Source organism: Brachypodium distachyon, chromosome 1 (assembly GCF_000005505.3).
Source record: "Brachypodium distachyon strain Bd21 chromosome 1, Brachypodium_distachyon_v3.0, whole genome shotgun sequence".
Taxonomy (NCBI): Eukaryota; Viridiplantae; Streptophyta; class Magnoliopsida; order Poales; family Poaceae; genus Brachypodium; species Brachypodium distachyon.
The window spans coordinates 59,857,367-59,870,900 of NC_016131.3; the positions used below are offsets into that span (position 1 = coordinate 59,857,367).

At 44.8% G+C, this 13,534-nt stretch overlaps 1 pseudogene; it reads left to right on the plus strand.

The window, feature by feature from the left end:
• The first annotated feature begins 720 nt into the window (after positions 1-720).
• LOC100824561 lies at positions 721-2,785 on the plus strand (annotated as a pseudogene).
• The last annotated feature ends 10,749 nt before the right edge of the window (positions 2,786-13,534 follow it).

A 13,534-nucleotide genomic window follows, 5' to 3' on the forward strand; every position in this document is an offset into this window, starting at 1 on the left:
AATTTGGTCAAAGTTGAGACATCCTTTGTTGGACAGAGGGAATAGTTAGTTTAATTTGGTGTTTAGAATTAGTTTACTTAAAGCTATAGTTTATTTAGTTTACTATTATTTTATTTTTAGTTATTAATATTTATTTTGCCTTATATCACTGTGACAGACGACCGTTGGGGCCACAAAACAAACATCTGTGTTTTGCAGGTTGTCTCACTAAAACTTGAAACAGAAAGATCGAATATAAACATATCTTCAAGTGTTCGATATTAAGGCCTCCTTCGGTTTGCAGGAAATCTGTGGGATTCTTATGGGATTCTGAACCAGAGGATATTTTCCTGTATGTGGCATTCGGTTCACAGGATCGGTGATACCGAGTTCCTTAGGAAAACCGATTCCTGAGCCTGTTTCCAGCGGAATCTCAACATGAAGTCCGACCGCTTGTAAAAATTCCTGGCGCGGAATGACTGCGCGAAGTGCCCCGCGCGCGCTACTCTCGCGCCAACTCTCGCGGCAAAAGTAATATATCTGGATCTTTCGCGAGGACAAATAAAAGGGGAAAAAAAGGGAGGCACTCTGCCTCGTCTAGAAGGGGAGCAGCGACCGACGATAGCCACCAGATCCCGTCTGCTGGTTTCTCCCCTCGCCCATCTCGTCTTCTCCGCTCGCTCACTACGGCGAGGCTCGGCCATCTTGTCTTCTCCGGTTGCTCTAGGTCATCCCTACAGCATGGCCATTTGTTCCTCTTTGCAGGTATGTCAGGTGTTCAGAGATCAGTCGATCTGATTCATCAATTTTGTGGTTTCAGTCCCCTTAGGAGATTAATAGCAGAGTTTTTCTTTGTTAAATACAACCAGATGATTAGTTGGCTTTGGAAAATAATTAGGAGATGTTAAATACAACCAGATGACAATTCCGAAGGTAGAACCAGTACACCAAGTAATCTTTCTCAAGCCGGAACCAATCAATCTCCATCTACCGTGTGTCCTAGTCATCTCTGAATGACTGAATGAGATTAATCTGGCCAGTGTACTAACGTGCTCCTACATAGCAGTAATTAATCTGCAGCACCAATGTGTGATGCTTAGGTGCAGATGAAGAATATTAGCAATCAGTTGTGGTGATTATTTTGGTTGCAATAATACTGTTGTCTTATTACAGAATGGTAATCACCGGAGCTATGAGCAACAAGGCCATCGTTCACAATCACAGGGACTAAGTGATTTTGAAGCTGATCGTGTGACTTCTCAGCCTTCTCAACAAATAGGTATTACTCTTGAGGGGTTAAATTTCTTGCATTAGTAATTTGGTACTGCAGACGAAGCGCATAATATATTGGTATTGCTCCAGTTTTAAATAAATTGGATTAGCGTGTTCTCCTACTTCCTTAGAAGGACTAATATAGTTGAAATTGAGCAAGTTTCTACCTGCTTTAGGTACCGTAAGGCCTTGTCCTAGAGCTAAATGGAGTCACCAAATGAAGCTATTTCTTATTCAACTCTTGAAAGATCATGATGTGCCTAGTTTTCGAAACCAAAATGCATGGAGTAAGGAAGCATGGACAAGTATTACTTCTCAATTGAATACCAAGTTTGTTGTGTCATTCACTGTTAACCAAGTCAAGCAAGAGGAGCAGGATTTAAAGAAATATTATCGAAGTGTAAAAGACTTGTTAGCTGAAAGTGGTTTTGGATGGGATAGCGTGAGAATGATGGTAGATGCACCAGCAGATATTTAGGCCACATTTGCTGCTCGCAAGAACAGCAAGGATGCCCTCCAATGGCGAGACAAGTCTTTCCCATACTATGATGAATTGGTTCCACTCTACGACGGTTAGCGAAATATCCTTATAGCTTTGTGTTTTTTCAGCATGCTTTAGTCATGTTTTTCTTGATGCCAATCTAATTTTTATTGAACATATATGTAGGCCGTCATGCTGAAGGAAGGACTCGTCGTGGTATGGACTATTATGCAAGCAGGGCAAATAATGTGGTGATTTCTGTTGATGAACAGCCTGATGCTTATCAGTCTCCATCACCTACTTTACAAGGTGCCGGAGAATATGGTATGCATTTTTCTATTGAGGAAGAGACCGAGGATTTCATTGCGGATGCTGCCCAATGTTCATCAACACCTTTTCAACAAATGAAATCCACACCAAGCTCTGCACAAGCACGTACTGAGAAGCCTAGCAGCAGACGTGCAAAAAAACAAAAGAGAAGTACTGCTGAACCTCCCGAGGGATTTCATGAGAGATACCTAAAGCTGAAGCAGGAAGAAATAGACCGATTTGCAGCTATCGAGGAGAAGAAAGCTTATATTGAGGAGAAGAAAGCAGAGGATCCCTACAGCATTAACAAGTGCATTATAACTCTTGAAGGGTTAGATGGTCTACAAGTGAGTCACATTTTGTTGGCGTCAGATATCTTCCAAGCAAAAGATCACAGGGAAGTTTTCTTATCATTTTCTAGTGATGAACTACGGTTGGTTGGATTAAAAGGGAGATTACACGTAGCAACACAAATTATCAGTGCTAGAACCTGCATCTCATGGTGTCATGTGGTGATTAGCGTATAGTTTGGTCATTTGGTGGTTAGTATATTTTGGTATGCCGTGAGGTCAGTAGTAGAACCTGCATATCTCATGGTGTCATGTGGTGGTTAGCATATATTTTGGCCATTTGGTGGTTAGTATATTTTGGTAAGCCGAGAGGTCCAACTAACATCAATGGTAATATTTTGTATAAGCTTATCTCTATTGCAGCCATGGTAAGGAACAAGGAAAAATATATTAAGACTACTATATTATGGATTAGAACTTTAATATTCCAAGTTACATCAGTGGTAATACAACTTGGGAGCCTTCTCACTATCTTTATCTTGAATTTCTATGTGATACATACTGCTCCCACATTTGTTGTGCTATGGTATCTCGCATTTGATGTCCCGCAAGCCTGGAGTTGTTGAATGCATGAATGTCAGCATGATAGCTATGGTCTCCATTTGGTACATCAACAATCTGGTCAGGATCAATATCCATGATAGCATCACTAGGCCAAGTCATATCTCCATTGTGTATGCGTATGAAGTTATGTAGAACTGCACAAGCCACAGATATGTCAATCTGTTTTTCTTTTGGGAAATGCGAAGCAACTTGTATAGGAAATCTCATTTTCCATATGCCAATAATTCTCTCAATATGATTCCGAAGTTGAGCATGTCGGAGATTGAATAGTTCCTTGTGATTCTGTGGCTTTTGACGTGCTCTTCCTTGTTCATTTAAGTGATACCTAGTACCACGATAGGGAGCAAGAAATTGAGGTGTATTTGCATAACCAGCATCTACTAGATAAAATTTGCCATCAGGAACTTCAAAACCATGGTTAAGTGCATCTTGTAGAACTTTTGCATCCGAAGCTGATCCCTCCCAACCAAGATTTATATGTACAAACTTCAAATCACAATCACAAGCAACCATCGCATTCTATGAGATTGTTTGCTTCCTATTTCTGTATGGTTCTTGTTGATCCAATGGAAGTTTCATAGGGATATGAGTACCATCTACAGCACCAATACAATTCTGCACACAAGACAAGTCAAAGTTAGATATTTAAAATTATTTTATTCCAATGTTAAACCAAAACAATTCAAGATGTAGTCGTACCTTGAAGAAGGGGTAAAATTTTGGTTTCCTCAATATTGAATGCGGGTGTAGAGAAGGTGGACGTATGTAGATAGGTGTGAGATTTGTGATTGCTTCAAGAACTCTTTTGAAATGTCGATGTATTGTATCTGGGCTATGTTGAAACCAATCTTCAAGTGTTTCATTGGTTGCATTTTTTGCTACTGCGTACAAAAATATAGCAACTTGTTCTTCTACTGAAACATATGTTGTATCAACTAGATATTTTTTCTCACACAACTTATTGACTAGTGCAACAAAAATGGGAACCTCCATGCGAAAGTTCCTTTTGCATAAGCTTTCATGTCCAGTCAGGATCTCATGAACACGACAAGCACCTGTAAGTTTTGATGTGTGCATTGATCTCCTATTAGAAGATGATGGTGATGACTCTTCTAAAGTAGGGAGAACAAAATTAATGAACTCATCATCAGTTGCTGATCTACGCTGGTAGCTTGAGTACATGTTGTGAAATGATGTTGTGCAGATGATGCTGAAAAATCAATGGAAGAGAGTAAAGAAAATCATTACTTTTGCTTGGGAGAAAATAAGTTTTTTTTTGCAGAAGCTGGACATGTACTGACCTTATTTCTCCAGCCAGCTATGCCTTGTTGTGTTGGCTTGTCCAGGAGCAAAGCTGAGATTGAAGAGAATAAAACAGAGCATAGTGTGCGAGGAGCAGCTGGAAAAAGGAAGAACTGAAGAGAACCAGTGATGCTATTTATACACGTACTAGTACTAGTTGAAACCTAACGGCTAGTTGAGTCAATTAATTGTGTGCTAACGGCTAGTGTATTCCTGTACCTTTCCTATGTTACAAAATGGTGCAACCGAATGCTAGTTATTCAGAAATACTGAGGTTTTGCTTTTCAAAGAATTTGGATGGTTTGGACATCTTATTCCTACGCTTTTCCTATTCCTATGTTTGTTTTGTAAATCCTCCAAACTGGATAGGGCCTGGACAGAGAAAACACGCTTGCTACATCAGTCTTCGCTTGGAGTCCCAACAAATTGGTGCACACACAGACAGGTCCCATCAGCCGTCCACGTCCTTGGGCCGATACATGGCAGCTCGAGGTTACCTAGTGTGCATATGCTCGACACTAGTCTTGCATCTCTCAACCGTCCCATCCCCAAGAAGCCCCTATCCCGTCCCACTATCTCGCAGTAGCCCTTGCCAGATAGGTCCCAGAGCAGCCCTTGACCCTTCCCGTTGTACCGGGGCAGCCCTTTCCCCAGACGATATTGAGGTGGAGTACAACGACGATGGCAGAAATTGTGCCGCCACTTCCGTCAATGAGGAGTACGACCACAACCCGTAACTAGGGTGGTAGGAGGAGCTGAAGCACAAGGACAAGTGGCGCAAGCGGAAGGAGGAGGCTACGGACTGAGAGCCCTGCTGGAGGCATGGCACCCCATCATCTACCGTTAATTTCAATCAAACGGCCAGCAGCAACTCAAGCCCCATAACGAGCGCACGCACGGGGCAGGGAGGAAACAGCAGGCTGCTTCGCCGGCCGCCGCCGCCGCGTGAAAGGGCGCCGGCCGCCGCCTCCGCCTCAGAATCTAAATCCTTCTCAGCCGGTTAAGAGATCCTGCTAAGACGTTCGTGGAGGAAGCAAAAAGATGCAGGATCAGGCAACTGCTAGATGTTGCTGCTAACAACAAGATTGAGCAAGCCAACAAGAAGAGGATGATGTTTAGACTCCGTGGGAGCAAAGATCCGGATTCCACCTTCTACCAGCTGTACTAGGCTACTAGCTGCGCCCCGATTGCTGCTGCTAGAGTCCTCCGACCCGGAGCTCGATGGCCACAGCTATAGAAGGAAGGGTAAGGCTGGCGGCGGCTACCGGCAGCCACCGGCCAGCGGATGGAACGGCCACAGCGGAGTGAATGGATCCGGCAAGGAGGGGTCCCAGGGGGAGGCCGTCGGAGCTGTGCGCGGTGGAGGAGGCCGTCGGAGCGGTGTGCGACGCAAGAAGCCGTAGAATCGGGGGAGGAGGATCGAATGGTAGCCGGCGGAGCTTCTCCCCTCTCTCTCCCGCGGTGACAGCGGGAGAGCCCGCGCGGCCGCGCGAGGACACCCGCGAAGTGTTTGTTTTAGTGCTGCGTTCGTTGACTTGGTATAGCATGGGGCTTGAGTTGCTGCTGGCCGTTTGATTGAAATTAACGGTGGATGATGGGGGGCATGGCACCCCGTGTCCTGCCTCTGGCAGGGCACTGGATCTCAGTGGCTGTTTGGTGTGAACCCCAACTAGCCCTGCCAAATATTTGGCATGATCAAAATAAAGGTATGACCAATATTTTGGTAAGGTTTAGTTATTTGGATTGCAGCCAACTATACTCATCAATTTTTTTACAAAGTGGTTGGTCTTTTATTTGGTTTGCACCCAAATTACTTACGGCTGATTAGTGTTTGGCTAATGGAGAGATTGTTTCTTGATGTTTGTTCCCTGAACCATCTGTGCTCATCGGCATATTAGTAGGATCGGAGGAGAACAAAAACAGATCGAGCTATCGGCAGATCTAGTAATCACAAGAATTTGTATAAGTCGCTAAAAGCAAGCCTTGTATTTATACTAGTAGCAAATGAGGCTAAATTCAATACACCCCTCTACTCAAACTCAGAAAGTCAGGATGGACTTTTCAGTCGCCTGCTCTTTTCTTCCTCCTACCTCCTTTCTCTCTTGCAAGGTATCCGCTGTCTCAAAAACTATTTCGACGATCACAGCGGTGAGGTTGTTCGGAATTGTTTCTTCTACGATGCTGTGAAATTTCATCACGATCCAACGGTGAAATTTTTGGCCAATACCAAAATACCGAGTGCTGTTCAGATTTGTTGCGGCCGTGCGTGATGGCAAGATGTTCACATGTTTCCCGCAGATTCGAGTAATGTTTCAACGATCCCTTTGGTGGGATTTTGCGGAATTTTGTCTACAACCACAATGTAAAATTTCATTACGATCCAACGGTGGAATCTCCGGAAAACTTCAAAACATCGAATGTTGCTTTGATTTCTCGCGACCGTGCGGGACAGCACGAATGACAGATTTGTTTGCATGTCTTCCGATGCGTCAAGAAAGGTTTCGCTGATCCCTTCGGTGGGATTGTGCGGAATTATGTTTATTAATAAAATGTTAAATTTCATCACGATCCAACGGTGGAAGCTCCGGAAAACTTCAAAACACCGAGTGCTGTGCGCCCGTGCGGGACAGCACGAACATCCGACTTGTTCGCCTGTTTCCCGATTTCTCAAGAAAGTTTTCACCGATCCCTTTGGTGGGATTGTGTGGAATTGTGTCTACTACTATATAGTGAAATTTCGTGACAATCTAAGGGTGCAATGTCCGGTAAAATTAAAAACACCGAGTGCTGTCCAGAGCCAGACGGGAAAGAGAGACAGAAATGATGTTTAATGCCCATCCTGCCCTTTTTTATGAAGGGGTACGGAGCGATCTGGACCGTCCTTGTGTTTTTCGTAAGAAAAGGAGGGTGTATTGAATCAGAAATCGTAGCAAATATACTAAACTTATGCAGCTGATTATCTTTTTTTCTGGCATCGGCTACAGCATCACAAAGTGCTTGTTTATCCACCACCAGACCTTCCTGGAATACTCCGCTAGAAGAATTGATGTGGCCGGCGGGCGCTCAACCGCGCAGTGAGGATCTCGTCCACCTCTACTATCCGTCTCGCCTTGAGCTTTAGGCGTTCAGCAAGATCGATCACTTGCCAAACCGTTGCCCAGATCTGGTGGGAAAAACTTGCAAATTCTGACCTCTTATGTGCTTTTGTTCACCAATTAAGAGGGGAAATGGATGGAACAGGAATTTCGGATTACTTGCAATCAATTTTATGCTTGATTTCCTTGTCATCTTGTCCTATGAGCCTGATTCATTTGCGAGAGCTTTATAGGAAGAAGAAAGAAAAAAGCGAGGAAGAAGAGGAACGACAGGAGAGTTGGTCGCCAATTATTTGGCGAGCGATTCCATCGCCCTCGGTTCGCCCTTGAATTGGCGAATAATGCACGGGCGGACTCTGGCGGGGCTGGGCCAGCCAAATAATCGGTACCCAGCTAAAGACCGTCCAAAATCCAGGACGAGCCAATTATTTGGTCGGGCCGATTTTGGCTCAAAAGCAAACAGCCCCTCAGTCCGGTACCCGAGGGATTTGAACGCCATGGAGGAGCGTGCTGATATCAATCTCGGTCGACGCAATTCTTTGATGACCAAGCGCACCGAAGACCTGCAAGGGCAAATCAGCACGGGCAGAGGGATTACTACTCCCTCCTATTATGTTCTCTTATCTTAGTTTAATTATATAATTTATTTATGTTTAATATAGTTCCATTTGGTTTGAAACTGACTCTCTATTGACTGATCGAATACTGTGATAATAACTGTGCGTAGTTTATAAATTCTAAGCGGCTAAATTAGTTTAATTTCTTGCCAATTGAGTATTCTTATGAAACAAGATTAAATTTGCACTATAAAAACATTTGGAACTCCGAGTATAGAGGAACAACCATCACACACGGTTGGTCTTCGCGCAGTGTGTGAATGGGATATTCACTGTACACAATTTAAATGAATAAAATGTGTGCCATACATCACACATGGTTGGAATTTCCAAACACAGTATGTTCATTTCACCGTCGCACACGGTTGCATCGTGGACACACGACTTACTCTGTGTGGGATTATGCACATCACCCATAATTGCTTCAATTGATGTGTGATTGGGGTGCTTAAAAGGCCTAGTCTGTAGTAGTTTAGCATTCCCTTAAGCACTATCAAAGTCGGCCGGAGGGCTTTCTATTGACAATCATGCACAATGCTCGTCGGTTGAGTTTGCGTCAGTAGAAGTTGAACCTCCGCTGACACATAATTATCAACGGGCATCGAAGCTCTCATGATTAAAGGTGGGATCAAACCAGCCACTATTAACATGTTTTTTTCACAAAAACCTGCTCCCATCTCGCTTGCTAACGCTAATGCAGGAAGAAGAAAACTATTCGTCGATTCATTTCTTTCGTACCGAAGATTCGTTTCTTTGTTGCCGGCCTCTCGCTGCGATGGAGCCTCGCCATCATGTTCTGATCACCGGCGTTGCACTTCCTCCCGCGTCAACGCTTTTCCTAGTCCTCCAATGGCTCCGCCAGAGCTCTACCGTTGACATCATATCACGTCCTCCGCCGACCGTGATGCTCTGAGCTCTGCATCCACTGCCGGCCATGATGCTTGCCGCTTCGATGCCCGGCCGTTGGCCATGATGCCACGTCATGTGTCCGCCCGGAGCTCCGCCTCTGCTTCAGGCCGTATGCCGGGTCCCGCCGCGTGTTCCACTCCTTCTTCGCGGCCGCCATGCCGCCTGATGAGGCTGTCGACGAGATCGAGCATCTCAAGACAGCCTCATCAACGACTCCGGCTCCAAGTTAGCCAAGAAGCAAAAGCACCATCACTGCTCGGCGTCGTCGCTGGCCTCCAAGCCGCCAACACACGGGGTAGGGAACATAAATCAAAGGGAGGAAGGCGATAACTCATAAAATATAAAGCGATGGAAAAAAAATGAGGGGATGCGAATATGGGGTTTTGTTGAAAATGTGTTTAAGTGGGTGTTTTGATTCACACTTTTGATCTACACCACATGTTTTAGATTCGACGGTCCACGTGGATAGTTTGCAGGTTTGAAGTGAAGGAGTTTGCACTGAATGTGTAGCCATATTTTGTCACATTGATCCATCTATATCCTTCCCTACCACAACCTGCTCAGATGTAAAAATGGCCACATCCGAAAATCGTGGCATGTGAGACCGTTGCATCTACCTCCCCTCACCTCGCCCCTAGATGGCCCATGTCAAGGTAAAGTGTCACTACTACAGAATCACTTATTTCTGACGCGTTGAAAAACCTCTAAGGTGATGCAAATGGGACGTGTCACTAATCAAGTATCAGAGATGACTTGAAAATTTCTGATGCGTCGACAAACGTTAGAGGTAGGAAAAACCTTCTGACACTTCTTCCAGGACATGTGTCGGGAGTCAGGACTAGTCTTCTCCGAGCCTCATGAGCCATATCGGGTTTTTTTTTGCTGACTCTTTTGGGCCATAAGAAGCGTCAGAGCTGGTTTATCTTCGTGCCTCCTTGAACAAGAAGCGGCAGTGATGGTTCTTATGAGAGAAAAAAAGTTACAGCTGACTTTTTTTTCTATCAACGTCGGCGTCAACCATTATAATTTTAATTTTAAATCACAGGGAAAACATTGAGCCAATCTGAATTTCATTCGTTGCATGCGATGCGCTACATTTTATACAAGATTTGCTACATTTCATATCAGATCGACCACATTACGTTGCATTGCAGACAAGATCTGCTACATTTCATATAAGATCGACCATAATAAATTGCATTGCATTACAAGATCTACTACATTTCATACAAGGTACAAACATCAGAGCAGTGTAGCGCCACACAAAAGAAGGCGAGGTGCATGACCCGGGACAACAAGAGGAGCTGGTGTTTTGGGGAGGAGGAAAGAGGAAGGTGCTTATGGGGGTGGAGGTAGTTGGGGCAATGAAGAAGAACAAGGGGGTGATTTAAGAAACGTAATCACAATCACCGGGGTACATCGTGGGCATCTCCGATGCTGTTTCGCCGTCGGAGCCTCGTCGACGGTGAACGACGGAATCCTCGGCTGAGGTTGAGGCAGTTGAGGTTGAAGCTAAGGCGGAGGCGGAGGCAAAGAGCCTGCATGAAGCCCCCTCGGAGGCGTCGGCTCAGCCAATGGCGGAGTGGACGAACGTGGTCGCTGCTGGATCACCCACCCATTTAATTTAGACGACAGTATGCGGCTATGATAGTAGGAACCATGGTGGAGTTCCTGGCCGACTTGCACTGCATCAGGTTGCTTTTATAGCCAAGGCGAGGCAGTCCATGGACCAGAAGGGGAGACAACGAACCGGATAAACAAGAGTACATGCGTCTGCCCGATGCATCGCCATGGCTCTGCATGCACCTATACTGAGCTCGCTCCATCTGAACACACTACCTTTTTGACCAGCGCCCGTGAACTTATGTAGATTCCAAACTAATCTCTGACGCGCCGGAACTAGGCTTTGTCAGAGACCTCGTCTGTCCATATACATTTCTGACGTTTATTCTGTGCTAAGCATCAGAAACCGTAAGAACCCGTGAATCTTATCCTTCGAGTAGTTCTTTGACACTTGTTGGTATTGCAAGCGTCAGCAGATTATGCGGGTTCTCAGCTTACACCACTCACTCTTGTTGGATGAAAATGGGTCAGCGGTCTAGCAATCTATATATATCCCGGTCTGCCTTCTCCTCTACTTACGGAAATAAATTTGCCAGTGACTGGAAGGAAAAAACCCTCTTGCGAGATCTTCCTTGAATTCTTCCTTCATGGGTCGTAGTGGATACACCAACGATGCAGGTGAAACAATGATGTCGTGGCTTAGGGACCCCGTTTCTTGCACCTCCTCCGTCCAGGACTTAGATAATCTCCTTGAAGATAATCCTGAGTATGATCCTGAGTACCTCCTGTGCATTAAGGAAGGTAAGATGGTGGCGATAACTCAGGTGTTGAAGCTACAAGCCATGGTGGAGGATGAAAAGAAGGTGAACAACAGATTGTTCGATAAGAAGCTCAAACTAGAGTTCGATCTTGTTGCCCAGGATGGGGTGATAGAAAATCTCGAAAGGGAGATAAAAGGAGCGAATAAACTGATCTGAAATCTCAAAGTTCAGCTACAAGAGTAGACTAGGTTCAGTGTGGCATGTGTTAGCATTGTAGCAATATTAGCTGCTATTTTGATTTGTGTTTATTCTTAGCTGTAGCGAGCTTTGAATTAATTAGGAACTACGTCGTGCATGTAAAAAAAGTGAGTTCTAACAATCTATGACGCGCGCTAGAACAAGAGGTCGGTGCAGCATCAAAAGTATACTAACGTGACGACACAAGGAAGACTCAGAGAATTCCTCGTGAACAAAGTTGACGCTTCCACAAAGGAAAGAGTTATAGCAGCTAGAGTCTCTTCTGACACGTAGGACGTAAGGAAGCGTCAATGGAAATGAAGGGTCAGAAGTATGAAAGTTCTCTAACGCTTTTCCGAGGTAGGTCTTAGAAATGTCTTGTTGTCGCGGCCTCTTGGATGCTACCTGTGGCGCACCTTGTAAGGAGCGTCAGAGATAAGGATCTGCGTCGACGCGTTTTAGTCTTGCGTCAGTGTGGAGCTTTCAAGAGGAACGAATTCTGTAGTAGCGTGTCTAACATAGTTCTAATTTTAATAACCATCATTCTACTCATAAACGTGACACATGCTAGATATTTATTATGTCACTATTATCCACCTAGCATACCATAGCCCACAATTGTGGCACAAGGTAATGTTCCACCTACCTCATCATCCACACATCAGCTCTTCCCCTACATGGCCCATGTCAAAATAAGGCTCATAAATGTGACATGCCAAATTTTGATTGGCCCACTATTGAGCAAATACCCATTCTCATCTTATTCGTCATCATATCACGGCCCACAATCATGGCCCACAGTACTACTCTACCCTCTCACCCCAAACTATTCGTCTATCATATCACAGCCCACAATCGTGGCCCACGGTACTATTCTACCCTCCCACGTCCACCATCACAGGCCACAATCGTGGCCCACCATACTACTCTACCCTCCCACCGCAACCTTATTCGTTTATCATATCACAACCCACAATTGTGGCCCACGGTACTGTCCTTCTCCTCCACCCCCATCCTACGCTAAGTTTCTCTTGGGTAGGGTTTGCCTATATAAACCCATCCATGGATGAAATGAGAAAAACCTAAATTTTTCTTCCATTCCTGTACCAAAAGGGGCCACCGTCGTCTCGTCTCCCTCTTTCGCAGGTATTTGTATTTCCCTCTCCCTCCATTTCCTGTTTAACTCCGAAGCTACATGGATAATTAATCAAGAGCCTCGTCTCCTCTTGCAGGTTCGGCAAGAAGCTTCACCCCTGATCGGCGCCCCTCTCCACTGAAGCGGCCGCTTGTCCCGACGAGCTCGAGGCAACACCGATCGAGGTGCTGACGATTGATTCCACGTGTATGCTGCCGCCGCGCGCAGCCGCGATTCTTTTCTTTTTTTGTATGCTGCCGGATCTGATTTTCCATCCCCTAGCTTGCAGCGCCACCTCCCCTAGATGTGCTAGACTGCTAGCTCGAAACGGACCTGCTCGGTTCTCTTATAGGCTTCCTCCTCCGATCCCCGTGCGTGGAGTAAACCTCGATCCTCTTGCCTGATTTGTTTTGTAGGTAAGGAGTGCTTGAATTCTTGCTTTTCTTACAATTGAATATTTGATTGCTTAGTATCATCTCAGCCGCTAGTCTAAGCCCACCTATTTTCTTGCGTATGTTTCTGATCTGGACAAAAGACTACTTCTTTGTGGATCGATACTGGATAGTTCTTAGTAATAGATTTGGGGGGACAAAGCAAGCATATGGCTGAAGTTGAAGTCTCATCCCCCAGTTCAAAAAAATCAGGGCATTTTTTCTATGATTCATTTTCATGATCTGAGGTTTTTTTTACAATCGAAGGCAAATGTTTCTAAAATTTAGGGCTAATCTATGTCCTCTTGTTCAGTTAATATTTTCTTCTGTATGTTCTCGGTAAATGCATGTGAAATTCTTGGAGAAAAGACTTCCTTGTGAATAATTCCAAGCTAATAGATTTAGGAGAAGGCAAGGATGTTAAGATTGAATAATCATCCCTCTATTAAAAAAATGATAAGCTTAATTTTAGGTGACATGTTTCCATGATTCCTTTCAAATGACCCATGATTCCTTTCAAATGATCCTA